Consider the following 14096-nt stretch of genomic DNA (forward strand, 5'->3'; position numbering starts at 1 on the left):
TTGGGGGACATATGTAAAAAAATAAGTGTGACTTACAATCCAGAGAATACAGTAAAACTCCAGCAGTGGAAACAATAAATAGATATCTGTAGAATGCATTTTTGGCTGCAGCAAAAAAAAAGCAATAACAAGGACATTGATGACGGGGCGGAGCCGACTGTTGAGGACTGGACTGAAATAATCAAATCAAATCAAATCAATTTATTTTTGTAAGGCCCAAAATCACAACAACAGTTGCCTCTGAGGGCCACAGGGAGAAATAACTTCAGACGTTTATAAAATGGACAGACTAACGGTCGCAGTGAATTGGAAAATGGACACTTGGAACAAATGGGGCAGATACAAAAGCCAGACTGACAATGCTTTTTCTGTTTTACTCTCTCTGTGTCTGGCCTTGTTCTGTTTGTTTTTATATTTTACAAAAGCAATAAAGGGGGGAAAAGCAGTACAATGTAACTTAAAGCAGCATTATTAGAAATAGCTGAGTACATTAGTTTAGTAAATATGAATAGTTTCAAGGAGATACACATTTTGCTTTCAATAAATAAATATGTTTGCACTTATTACTTAGTATTCAGTGCAGTGAATTTGTAGTTATTATTTTGAACATTACTTGTACTTTCCGGCTGTACTATTGATGACCTGCATACTTATCATCCTCTGTATTTATTGCATTGAATCACTTTTCTCAAACTTTCCTGTGCTGTAGTGAACTTTCAGAAATAAAAAACACCAATTATGATTTATTCCAAACCGTATCCTATAGCAAACATAAATACATTTCCCTCCAAAACACATGTAGCACTTTGCTCCAAACTCTCCCCTTTGAGCCGGAGCCACAGACATTGTTTTGCAGTGAGAATGTGATGGAGGTTCAGCAGCATGTGTCAAAAACAGCAGTGGCTTGTATGAGATTTTGACATTTGTCACCATTAGGATGTGAGAGATGCCGGCTGCCTGCACAAGCCCAAACCTAATTGCGTTTCCTGGTGCTTACCTCACCGCTGAGACAGGAAAACATTGCGCCATGACCCATTCCTGAAGCGCATTGATGTCTTTGGGAAATCCATGGGTCATTACCGACTTGTGATCATGGAAACCAGCCCAGGAGAATGTGTGTGTTGGAAATATAACAGTTTATTTCTTGCTTGTTACAGTTGTATTTTTGTATTCTGTTGTGCCATTAAATCCGGTATGTGTTCCTTTGATATGTTTTTAGTATCGCACATTAAATTGCAAATCAGTTATTCTCACCAAGCCATGCTAGTTCAGTCGAAAATGTGGCTCATCATCACCATGTGTTTTGGGACTGCTCCAGTGTTAATGAATGCTGGTCTGAAGCACTTAATGTGGCTCTGCTGACTCCATTTAACTTTAAAATAATGTAACAAGAATAAAAAAACATCAAATAACAATATACGCTGTTGAAAATGTATTTACCATTTATTTATTTTTATCTTATTTATTTATTTTTGATTTTACAACACATTAAAAACAAGATTTCTCATTTGGTTATGATAGAGAAACCATTTCCTTATAATGTGGTATAATAAAACATATTTCCTATCAAATTAATTTGCTTTCTCGTAAGATAGAGAGCTTGTACCTGTGGCTTGAATACATTATTTGAGGCTTCGACAATAAGTACTTTGTCTTAAAAATGAATTAACCAAATTATTAAAAAGGGAAACATGATATTTTTCATTTAATTCATCAAAAACTTTAACTAAACTTCAGTTCCCTTCCTTTGCTGCTCACAACATCTTCACTACAGCTTGTTTTAAACCACAGCCTTTACGCCGTGGTCTTAATACCTCATGTTTTATTCATCTCTTCCAGACGGAGATGACTTACAGCCTCATCAGTTGATTTAATGCAGTGTTTTGAGCTTGGATTGAGCCGCTCTGACCCGTCGCCGAGACCTTGCCGCGTCCGCCGTCTCCCCATTTTCCACGCCGCAGACACAGCGGCGCTAAATGCAGGCTTTATCCTTGGTGTGGAGCCTCACGCTGGAGGGGAGCACTCAGTTCATCGCTTGGCCTTTCACGGCTTCATTGCCTACTTTAAGGTGAGCCCGGGTGCAGTGAACCCTGACAGTGGCTGACATATTGGCTGATTTAAAGATTCCCCGGGTGGCAGGACATGCTAAAACCTGGGGATCAGTCCAGGCAATCCTAGCGTTCCCTTCAAAGTGAAACTAAGTAATAAAACAGTAGAGACCACACTTGCTTCGCCTGTCACTTTCTTCTCCTCCTTTTTGACCAAGTGAAAATTGGCTGGATTATAGCAAAGTCCAATATTTGCTCATTTCAGAGTTGATCCAGGGAAGAAGACTGAAGAACTGTGTCTGATGGAAAAGAAAGTTGGGCAGATACGCAAGACAGATGGAGCAATAACTATTATGTTTACTGTGTTTTAGAGAGTTATTCTAAAGTGTTACAGAAACTATAACTAACACTCGGTCATTTCTGATGCATTTTAAACGCATTCAGATCTTCAGCCAAGTTGCAGGTTGTGAAGAAAACGTGGTGAGAATAGGTTGGAAATGGCAGGAAGTAGCGCTGTGCTCAAACAGGAATCCTTCATACACAAATTCACATCCAAAATACAGCGACAATTTTTCACTTTGTTTTTTCTCTTCCGGTCCCAGTTTACAGTAGTGAACAGTGTGTGTGGTGCAACAACTTGTTTTTACTGTACTTTAAAAGCATTGAGTAAAAATATATACACATATCCATAAAATATATATATCCATAAAATATTGTGGCAGGGTTAGCTCAGTCACGTGAGCGAGTCACATGACAGAGACTTTATGTGCTGTCGTGACACATATTCATGTGCAATTACTGTCATGATCACATGCAATGGTATTTATGTATTTATTTATTTATTTGTCTATGGGAGTTTTTATTTATTTATAGGAGATCTTCTACTGAAAGTGTTTTTCAGACTTCCTATAAGTGATTTGTTCTTCTGTATCTACCTCTGTATCTACCTGCGTTGCACCAATGACATTTCCCCATGTGGGACAATAAAGGAATATTTTATCTTATCTTATCTTATCTTATCTTAAAGGTCAGAGGTGAACAGATTCACTTCCTCTTCCTGTGCAGGCCTGAGCACATGGTGGCTTCTGGTGAGCCAAACAATTGTAACACTTAAAAATACTTCTAGATCTTAACCGTCCAGTGCTTTTATCTTTGATTTTACTATGACTGTAATGAAACTGTTAATGCTAACTGCACTGTGCTTACAGGCTCAGCACTGGTTGCCATTTTGTATAGTTTATTTCGTACCTTTTATTCCGTATTATCTAATAGTCCTGCAGTGGGTGTAGGTTTAGGGTGCTGTGGAGGATTGGGGCTCACTTCAGTGGGTGATTTTATTCATAGTTATTGGTGATGGTGCTGCTTGTTGCTGGGTGTTTTCTGTTATGGAAATGGATTTGTTTATTTTAATATTGTTGTAGCATGCCTCTCCCTCCACAGCTTTAGAGTGGAGCCTCACCAGTTAGTATTACAATATACATACATAAAATAAAGATTTAAATTGACCCTTTTTGACCAAAGATCTGCACAATTGTTTACCAAAATCTAGAGATGCTGCTCCATTTGGCTGCCCTAAGCAGAAATGCTCAGAGGTGAACCCATGCCGCTGTCAAAAATATAAAAAACATTTAGGGGTTTGGTGCCTGTAACACCATTCAGTTTATTTTAAGGGCCCCATTCTACAAAAGTAGAATACACTCCTGATCTGTCTGCGTAATTACAGTGGAGCGGCCCGTACACATCGCTTTGGAGAAAGAGAAGAATCAGAAAAGGTTTGTTGTCAATAGAACAAATTCACATCATAGGAACTTGCTTTGGTGATAATAAACAATGATAAAACCACCTATATAAAATCAAAGGGCATGCATTAAAGAAACAATAATTAAAGACATTAAATCTGCTATAGAATAAAATTAAAATGGGCTTACTATGAACACCCATTTTATAGTAAAATTTACTCAGTCAGTTTTTAAATAGTGAAGAACTAAAGAAAAAATATAGGCCCACTATATGCTCCCCATTTAATTGTAAATGGATCAGTGCAGCTGCTGCATAAATAGCCTGTTCTGTCCTTCAATCCAACTGCATGAACAGCCTGGTGCCCCGCGGAGCCCTTGATGCCCTATGCACTTAGGTAATGGGAGAGGCGGCACTACATTTAATGTAAAACTGGGGCTTCAAAACTTTTATTAAAATGTTTAAAATGAACACATTTTTACTTAAGTAACAAAGGTTGAAACGTTTGATGTGTCTGTCGTTTTTTTTTTTAATGCGAATACAGTGTGAACATCAATACTGCACATACACCGCCGATACGCTCAAGGCTTAAATCATTCACTTTTGACACTGCACACACATCCTGTCAGTGCATCTTATTTTATCCCCCCCACACACATTTTTTTAATATTTTTTTCCTCCGCATCAGACGTCCGACTACAACCAGCCTACACCCAGCCCACGCTCCTCTCTCCTCCAGGACCATCACGGGAAGAACAGGTGAACACGTGTGCTACAGAATCAATACATGAAGGTTAAGGCGCTAAGTAAGAGCATGATGGATGAGACTGACATGCAAGTGATTGAGCGTGTCTCCTCCTGACGCCGCTGCATGTGAATGTATCGGCCTAATTGGTAGCCAGATGAGGTTTATCACTGGAGGTGCATGCAAGATCTACGACTGAAGAGAAATTCAATTCAGATTTAATGAGGTGCGTGGCCTAAACCTACGGAATACATCACATGTCGAAGGTAAGAGCCACTTGTTATGTTTTTTTCATGAAACGCAGTGATTAATGTCCTCTGTTTGGCCTTATTGACCTCTGGCTTGGACGAGGAAATTGCTCTCATGAGTGGATGCACTTTAGCCCCACTTTTGGACCAGAATGGCAGGTGGTCAGATCAGGTATCGCTTAGAGCTTGATTTGTTAAAGCAATTATTATCATGTAACACTCAGGAGTTAAGACTCTCTCCGATAAAACAAACTTGTGAAAGAATCTGAGGAAAATTGGGACGTAATAGAATAAATTTACATTTCCTATACTGTTTATAATGCTGTTTATTTCACCTAGACCGGTAAATATATCTGTTGTTTGTTGTTTGAGTACATTTTAAATCCCAGGTCACTAGCAAGACCACAAACTCACATGTAAAAAACAAATTAAATGCCAAATTGGCGCAAAAGATAACAATAAAGGGGGGAGTAGGAAGACGATGATCAAAGAGGTGTGGCCATGGATGTTTGAGTAGTGTAAAGTGCTCCCGAACTTAAGATGACAAAACCAGCCTCCCCATTTGTCATGTGTCGTTATAATCAAAATAACCAACTAAGTTATTATTGTGTGACAGTGCGTGCATTTACCTTTCAACACTTGTTCATTTTATCTGTATATTAATGTGTATTGTACGTGTTGTCCCCCCCTGTCTGTAAATACCCCCCCTTTTTTATATATGTTCAGCGTCTTTGGGTCACAGAAAAGCGCTATATAAATAAAAGTTATTATCATTATTATTATTATTAACACTTGGTGACGCTTTGCCAAAGTTATGAGAACAGCTCAAACAGTTATGCGTCATCTCTTCTCGTCCTCTTCCTCGTCGCTCTGGTCCTCACACCTTCTATGCTCCGCCTCCAGGTAAATCAAAAGCACTGTAATTAACTATGAATAAAAAAATAAAAAAATATGCACTAAATCCAAACTTCTTCCCAGTGTCGTTGCCTGGCTCTGAGCGCCGTGTTATACTCCTCTGTTCCACTGAGTTGCAATGAGTGTCGTCCTGTCACAAAAGGATCGTTATATAACATCTCCATGGATTTTTGCAATAAAAGATTAATGTTAATAGATGTGGCACACCCCCTACCATAAAATCACAACTTACTCCTCTGATGATAATGATTTCTTATGGTGATCAAAGAGAAAAGCCAAAAAGAAAATGTATTCGAGATGTATTTATGAGTCAGTTGTTACAAAAACACACGACAGGAAGGAGCCACGGGGAGCAGCGGAGTAAAACCATGGAAACAAAGCAGATGTCTGTACTGTGAGAATTACTACAAATCATCTCATAATTGTAGGAGCTGTCGAGCCTTCTTCGTCACACATCACCGAGTGCACGCCGCTCTCCAAACGGAACGAGGAGCCGTCTCCAAATGTCCGTGCATACGTGTTCGGAGCAGCTTATTTCTGAAGCACCAATTTATCCCGTTCGTCGAGCCAGAATTGTGATCGCAGTTAGAAGAAAATTAGTGAAAAAACATGATTTATGAATGTTATTTGTGGTTCTTTTACTAGTAAGTGGTATTTTACTCTTTTGTGCTTTGGTTTTACATAGATCCACTGAAGGATGACTCATACAGTACGTAGTTTACTTTGGTAATTAACGTAACGTGAAGGAAACGACGTCAGTTATTTCAGCCACTACACTCTTCCTCCTCATCTCAGAGCAGAAGAATCATGACCCTCTCCTCACACTTTTTCTCTCTGCACATATACCAGGCAAGGCTAGGAAGTTGCACTGCATCATGGGTAGAAGCATCTCAGAAAGGGTTACATGTGTCCAATGATCCCAGCATCTCACTTTCCCAAAGCAACTCTCTGTAAGTTTCTGAGTTGCTTGTAAATCACAATATAACTTCTATTGCGTTACTCTGTTAGATATTGATTTTGTGCACGCAGTTTCCAGAAAACTTTGTTAGCGCACTGGGTGTAACAGTGGGGCCTAGTCTAATTCAAAAGGTTAGGACCAAAATGGAAAGCTAACTTCAACATAAGTCATATTAGCCGTTTAGACAGACAGTGCCAGCAGAATCAATAGAGCCACTGATATCCATTGTACGCTGGCGCAAAATCAATGTAATATGGGTTTCACAATATCCGGCTGGATGTCTTAACTTGTGCAATGGGTGGATAATCTTCAAAAGATTTCTTCTGGGTTTATTTTGGAGCGTTTGGCTTTTAAGTGCTGCTGTTTCAAGGCTTTGCACATCACTCTGCGATTAGCGCGCGCTCTGCTGAGGCTCGGTTTAGCTTGTTTGACTGCCAAGGCTAATCTGAGTTTAGCATTTTACACACAAAACCGTCTTTGTGGCTTGTCAAACAATGGGGGAAACTCTCTGAACAGGCCATTTGGTCAAACGACAACATGGATCTTGGGGGTTGAGTGAGTTGGAAGCTGCAGTTTGTGCTTGTAAGCCCTGAGGAAACATCTCCCACTGGATCAACCGCTCTACAACTGCAAGTCTGTGGATTGAACGTGGATGGAACCAATGAACAAAGTAGATTCATGGGGAAATTTGTTGTAAAATGATGAATGTGAATTAATTGATAACAAACATATTCAAAGATACGGTTCAATTTTTTTGTGTAATTTTAGATCCATTTTTTATACAAAACTTGATTAATTCAACAGTTTAAAGCTGAATTTTGTTTGAAATCCCAATCCACATTATTCTCTGAGCCATTTTGTTTGTACAGACATGACCCGACTGGTTGATTTTAAATGTAGCGAGTTACAATGACTAGAATTATACAAAATTACTTTATAATATAGTGCATCAAAATATATTTAAAAGCACAATTACCCAAAAAATCGATTCATTTACAGTAGCGTGATTATTTGTAATTGGTTATTTTGGTTATATTGTGTGTAAGGTAGTTTCAGTACATTGGCTAAGAACACAACAGCAAATGCACTAATATCAGAGACAAAACCACAAAACTAAGCATTGGTCCATCATCATTGTTGTATTAATAGTTCATGGGGTTCACGAGTTGGTCAGCAGGAGGGATTTAAACTGATGTTAATGTGGACTAAATGCCTGCCTCTAGAATAATCAGAACAGACATGCAGCCTTCCAAAATGGAGGAGCTTATTTTGAAAAAGCTGCTTCCTCCTCGTGCCCAGCCTGAGCCGTCGACAGGTGAATCCAAGCCCGAGAGCAGCTGATCTGATCAGTGCTGTGTTTTCCCTCCGGGGACTGTTACAGCAGCCCACTGTCCTGACAGCTCCGGGTGCTGATGAAAACCACAGCGCCACTTTACACTCCTGCCATAATGTTATAATATTCTCTGCATTTCCACTGGGCCTTGTTGAAATCCTGACTTGGTTTAGCATCCATGCCTCGCATACTAATGAGCTGTGTATGAACCAGCAAATCTTGTGCTCACCAGCTATTTATATCTCGTAGGAGAGTGACAAATACAAGCCGGAGCACTAAAAGAACACGCAGGCATTCAGATGGGCAATTGTATTCATGAGATGAGGAAATACTGTTTAAGCATAAACTGCGCTAATGTATTCAAGCTTGTTCTCTTTTCCAGGCATCTTACTTACAGTGTGTTTGCATGAATCTCCAGCACATTAGGGCACAATGGTGTATGTATAGCCTTTAGGAACATGATTAAGCTCTGTAATTAACATGACCTCAATAAAAGAGTGCTTTGTAAATGCCAGGGTTAAACCAAGTCACTTTATACATCAGATAAATTATTCTTTCATCAAAGTGCACTGGAGTGGAAAATGTGACATGACATGTGTCTGCACAATTATTGCAGTGTGTTACAATTTAAACAATTAGTTATGTTACAGCTCCCTCTGCAAAATGCTATTACCACTAAATACTAGCGCCACCATTTTCCATCAGCAGTACGAAGTGTACTCAAACTGAGCTATTAAAACAAATAAATGCAGATTAAAATAATAAGAATAATGTCAAGGAAATGTGTCATTTAGAAACAGACACTTTTGTGATGTTATTTTTGGTTTTGTATTGTATGAATTATATTCAAGTTTAGTTAAGAGATTATGAGAGGGGAAAAAATATGAATTATAAAATGTGTATGTAATAATCTGTATGTCCAAGTAAAAAAAGGGTTGAGATTTTTTTTATTACTCACTCCTTTTCAAAAATGGGTTGAGTTTGTTTGGCATATTGAAAATATATAATGATTTTTAAATTGTGGCGTGAATCAAGAATAACTTTAATTGCCAATTAATACAAAAAAAGACAAAAATGTGACCTTTTTTATCATAACGCCAATACCGTAAATATTCCTTTGATCTTATCACTCACATCTTCAGTATTTCCTCTGCTGCTACTGCTGGCTCTTCTGATACTGTATTATTCAAGGTTAAAAACTACTCAAGTAGCACAAAGGTCATTACGAGCTGGTGCATTTGCTTATTCTCTTCATTCTAACGGCTGTGAAAAGCTCCATACTGTCGGACAATGAGGCGCTGTGTGTCCTCGCTGGCACCGCCGCACCGCCGCTCGGTGCTCCGGTGCAGCCTGCAGCTGTTTAGCGGTGAATTCACAGAAGGATTTGTCACACACCTGAGCATCAGAATCACCGCCTCATCTCTTCCTCCCACCAACAAACCCGACATGTTGATTAGACGCCGTCAGAAAAAGTGAAATGTCACACCTCGCACATGAAAGCGAACGGGATAATCGTCTTTGAAGAGTAACGAAAACCGATGGGATGATCAGTGATACAGGAATTGATCCATGTTATTGCACATTTAAACACACCAAAGAGAGGTTTGCAAGGATATACCCCGTCTTTACACGAAACATTCAAGGCTCTCAAAGTCACAATACGCTGTAGGGTACATCTGGATAAAAAGTTTGTTTGGGGGAGTTCTTGCATTATCGTCCATTGCATTTCCTCCATTATGTTATGTTCCTCCAAGTGTTTTATTGCATCTTTACTGTGTGTAGGGTTGCCTCTTCATAGATCTAACGTGTAACATGGCCTTGTGGCAGCACTTGCTTGTCTCCTAGATAAGTTTAATACCATTGAGTCCCATAACATCTCCATTCAGCTGAGAGTACTCTTCAAGACGCCTTATAATCCAGTGCTTTACTGTATAATATACGGAATATATGGATTAATTCTGGTTGTGCTTTACTGACCATGAAGCGATTTTGTGTGGTACAAATTTTGTTTTGCTTAATGCACCTTATAGTCCGCCTTAAATATGAAAATGATAGAAAATAGACCATTAATTGACAGTGCACCTTATTATCCAGTGCGCCTTATAGTGCAGAAAATATGGTAATTGATTGTTGTGATTATTCAGGTCACAAGAAAAGAATATAATAAATGTGAATATTTAAGAGGTCTTTTCAATTCAATCTAGAGTCAAAATGTAAATACCTTTTTGAATCTGGCCGTTTTTTGTTACAATTTTAACTTTATTTTGTCTTCCAGAAGGTTCAGTTCTATAAAGCCGGTCCCAAACGTGAGGAATAGTAACGTGTTAGACAGCGGGAATGACAAAAAAATAAAGATGTCACCGCTGTTTGGTCACAGTTTCAACAATCATGAATAATCGTTAAATTGTGATGTTTTTTCTCACAATAATCGTAGCTCTAAAACATTATACCGTGACATTCCTAGTTGCAATCACAATTTATACACAGCAAAAACCCCTGCACGGCCATAATTAAAACTAATGAAATATGGAAATATGTCTTACTCTACCTAACCTCCATCTGCAGAATAGTGACCTCTGTGATTCCGATGTTCCACAGCAAACCACGGCCTTCACACATCTGCTTATTTACATAAAACCATGTCAATTCATCCAGGTTTTGTTCCAGCACATAACATCACTCTAACTTCTGCTCCCTCCGTTAGATCTACACGTCTTGTCTTAACAGTTTGCAAATCTTCTCTATTACAAACCCTGGCAGCCCCGCAACAGCCCACTTGGCGTGTTCCTCACAGCCACAGAGATTAGCATAAATCTTTGAAGCGGACGCTGTCACTCATTGGCTTTGACTGGCATTACTGGCGATACGAGGCAAAAGGAAAAGTGTTTAGATAAGCCTTTTGTCTTTGTCTGTTAAATGCCCCGACCTTGGATTATTGAGCTTCTGTCAAACGCACTCTCCTCTCGCTTTTTTGCTTATTTACCACCGTCGTGCTTAGCTAAGGACGTGAGGCTGCGGATCATTCTGATGGTGTTTGTATTGACGCTTAAGGCAGCCATTAGTCCTGACCTCGCCTCGATAATTAGAGATCATGTATTTATTTGCACTGATTGCTGTAAGATAATGACTCTGAGTTTGCAAGCCAAGCAACAAACTACAGGATTTACAAGAAGACGAAGGCTTTTTTGTAACATGCACAAAGGTACTCCAGAGCACAAAGTTATGAGGTTGTTCTCTTGTCAAATGCAAAGGAAACATGTGGAGGGCTATAACAATAAACAATAGTACCAAATATTGGGATATCGTGGGCCAGGTACACGCTGTTTTGCTTAAATGCATTGTTTTGTTGCAGCAGAAGCTAAAAAAACAAGGGAACTACACAGACCATGATCCTTTACTCCAATTCAGTGCAGACAACATGAAGATCTGACTCTCTTCACACTTTTTATTTATTGCTCTAATTACTCGTCGTTACAAGTCTTGTCCAGGCATTTTTGAAAGGAAAAACATCTACAATTTCGTTAGCCTCTTCTAAATATTGCAATACGTATCAATGGTCAATGGTCATTTGTATAGTGCTTTTCTACCTTGGAGCCACTCAAACTCACCCATTGAGCCTGTTTGGGATTCTTGTGTCTATATCATCAAATACAACGGCGTGTTCCAGTTCTGCCAATGTCCTTCCATTGTTGCCAGCCTCAGGCACACGTGTGCAATATTCATGTCTGATCAGCCTCTTGTTATGCCACAACTCTGAGGTGCGATGGGTTATTGATCTTCTTCTTTTACCGCTTGTTCCCGTTGGGCGTTGCGGATAAATGGAGCATATCCCAGTGACTTTGGGCCTTAGGCGGGTGTGTGTGTGTGTGTGTGTGTGTGTGATATCACTGCATTATTTGAAAACAGCGGTGGCAGTCGACCAAGTAAAATATTGACAGAAAAATCCGTTAACTTGCTAGTTCTTTTTCTTGCTACATTTAACCTGTCAGCTCGTTGGATGTATGTTGTACACGGAATGGTAATAGATGCCAATGCTGAAAAGACATAGACTGACAGGCTTTTTCTTCCCACTGCATTAAAATTGTATAGGCCCACTTATAGTCATGACCAAAGACGTTTTTATTTCTCACTCTTTTCAATTACTTGGCTCAAAGCTACAGGGATCCACAAAGAGCAAACAAATCTGCCATCACTCAATCTCCAGTGGCCCCGTGTTCTTGTGTGTCTTTAAAATTGAACACACAGTAGTTATTAAACTTACTTCAGAGTGAATGCATCGGCCAGCAAAAGAAAGTAGATTGCATTTGTGGGAACTTTTCTTTGATGAAGCGATTTATATTTTCAAAAAAGAAATTGATCCAGTAAATGTTATTCAGTCTGAGCAGCAAAAGCATTTTGTAAAGCCACCAGCTGCCGTCTTCACACATTGTAAACATTAGATCTTTTTACAATCAGGGGACAAATCTACAAAAGTGCTCTTGTTGTTTCTTGTTTCTGAATGCAAATGTTTGACCTTGTGCTGATGTAAAAGTATTAATAGGAGCAGAAGTAATAGAAATATGTATTAGCGTGTGTTAAATCAACATGTAATGTCCATTTTGTCAAAACAATTAACAAGTTGCACAATTTTAAATAACAATTCTGCCACACATGTTCCCACATTTTGCATTGTATACTTATAAAGCGAATCTTTTACTCCAACCAGTAAAAGAACCATATTAAAGAAAGTTTGTCTGGTGTAAAACTAATGAGCTTTAAATGCACGCATAAGAACAGAAAGATGATTGGATAACTTGTTGAAGAATCTTTAAGTTCTAACTCCTTGAGCATGGGACTAAGGCGCCAGGACCTGTGTAATTCTGTCTCTGATGAAAACCTGTAATGCTGATTTATCTGATCAAGAGCGTCTCAACTGCCTGCTCTGCTCCGCTCCACGAATACTAATAAAACAGTCAATGAGAAGGCTTGTTCCGCACAGAGCCCCGCACTGCCACGGCAACAGCAAACACTGTCTGCAGCCCGCCTGATATTTCATTATCCACACTTCTGACTGGAACCGTCGACCAAGATGAATGTTTGCCAGTTAAAATCTTATTCTATTCGTATTATTGAAGGCCAGTCTTACCAGATCTGGCAATGAATCAGCCTGACCGTGAATTTTTTCTCATATAAATAATGTAACGTACAAAACATTGATTTTGAAAAGTCGAAATGTTAAAGGTGCACTGTTTAACTTTTCTTGTTGGGTGTCCACTACCTGCTTGTCTCCATGGAGATGTTGCGTAGCCTGGAATGCTCACAGTAGTTGTAATATTCAACTTTGCATTTGCTCAATTACAGGTGATTTCTTTCTCAAAAATACCTTGAATGACATGCGGTTTTACTGAGAACAGAACATTCTAGCAAAGTAATAGCACCTCTCTGGAGCCGTGGTGCAAAGTAAGGATGTAGAAACGTTTGTTTTTTTACTACATTACTACATTTAAGCATTTAAGATATCTTTACTTTCTACTATGCAATTTTTATTAAGAATAGATCTGGTTTGAATCCACCTGAAATGGTCGTGGTGACATCCTGTCCAACGATTATGAGTTATACACAGTGTTTTGATAAAATAATTAAATAATAAATTAATTCTGTTGCTTCTTTTTTCTTTTCAAATACTGTTTTTGTTTAACTTTTTTACAACTAGTACATCGATACTTTTTATGTGATATTTTTTACTTGAGTTACTTGTTTGCCCCTTGTAGCTTTACAGTAACAAAATTGATTAGTTTTCCTGCCACTGCTGTGGAGACAACAAAAGTTACATAGTGAAGCTTTAAGTCAAGAGTCAACCTGTCTTCTCGTTTCATATTTTTATCATGTCCCTACAGTATAGTATTTCCATGATTCCAAGGCCAGCACTCAGCGTGTTATATCACTGAGCTGCAATATCCAATCTGTGTGGAAAAAGTGAAAATGTACAAATGTACAAGAACAACTAGTACTTAAAGTCAGTGTCCCTCTCAGCTGCATCGTAAAAAGCATTCACGATCAATGGAAATGGTTTGGCACAGATTGTACATAGTCAATAAGATGCAGTACTCAATACCTTTTTGCATGTACTTTT

This window comes from Eucyclogobius newberryi, unplaced genomic scaffold, assembly GCF_026437365.1.
Source record: "Eucyclogobius newberryi isolate DKJ021-1_F unplaced genomic scaffold, fEucNew1.0.hap1 SCAF_10, whole genome shotgun sequence".
Classification (NCBI taxonomy): Eukaryota; Metazoa; Chordata; class Actinopteri; order Gobiiformes; family Gobiidae; genus Eucyclogobius; species Eucyclogobius newberryi.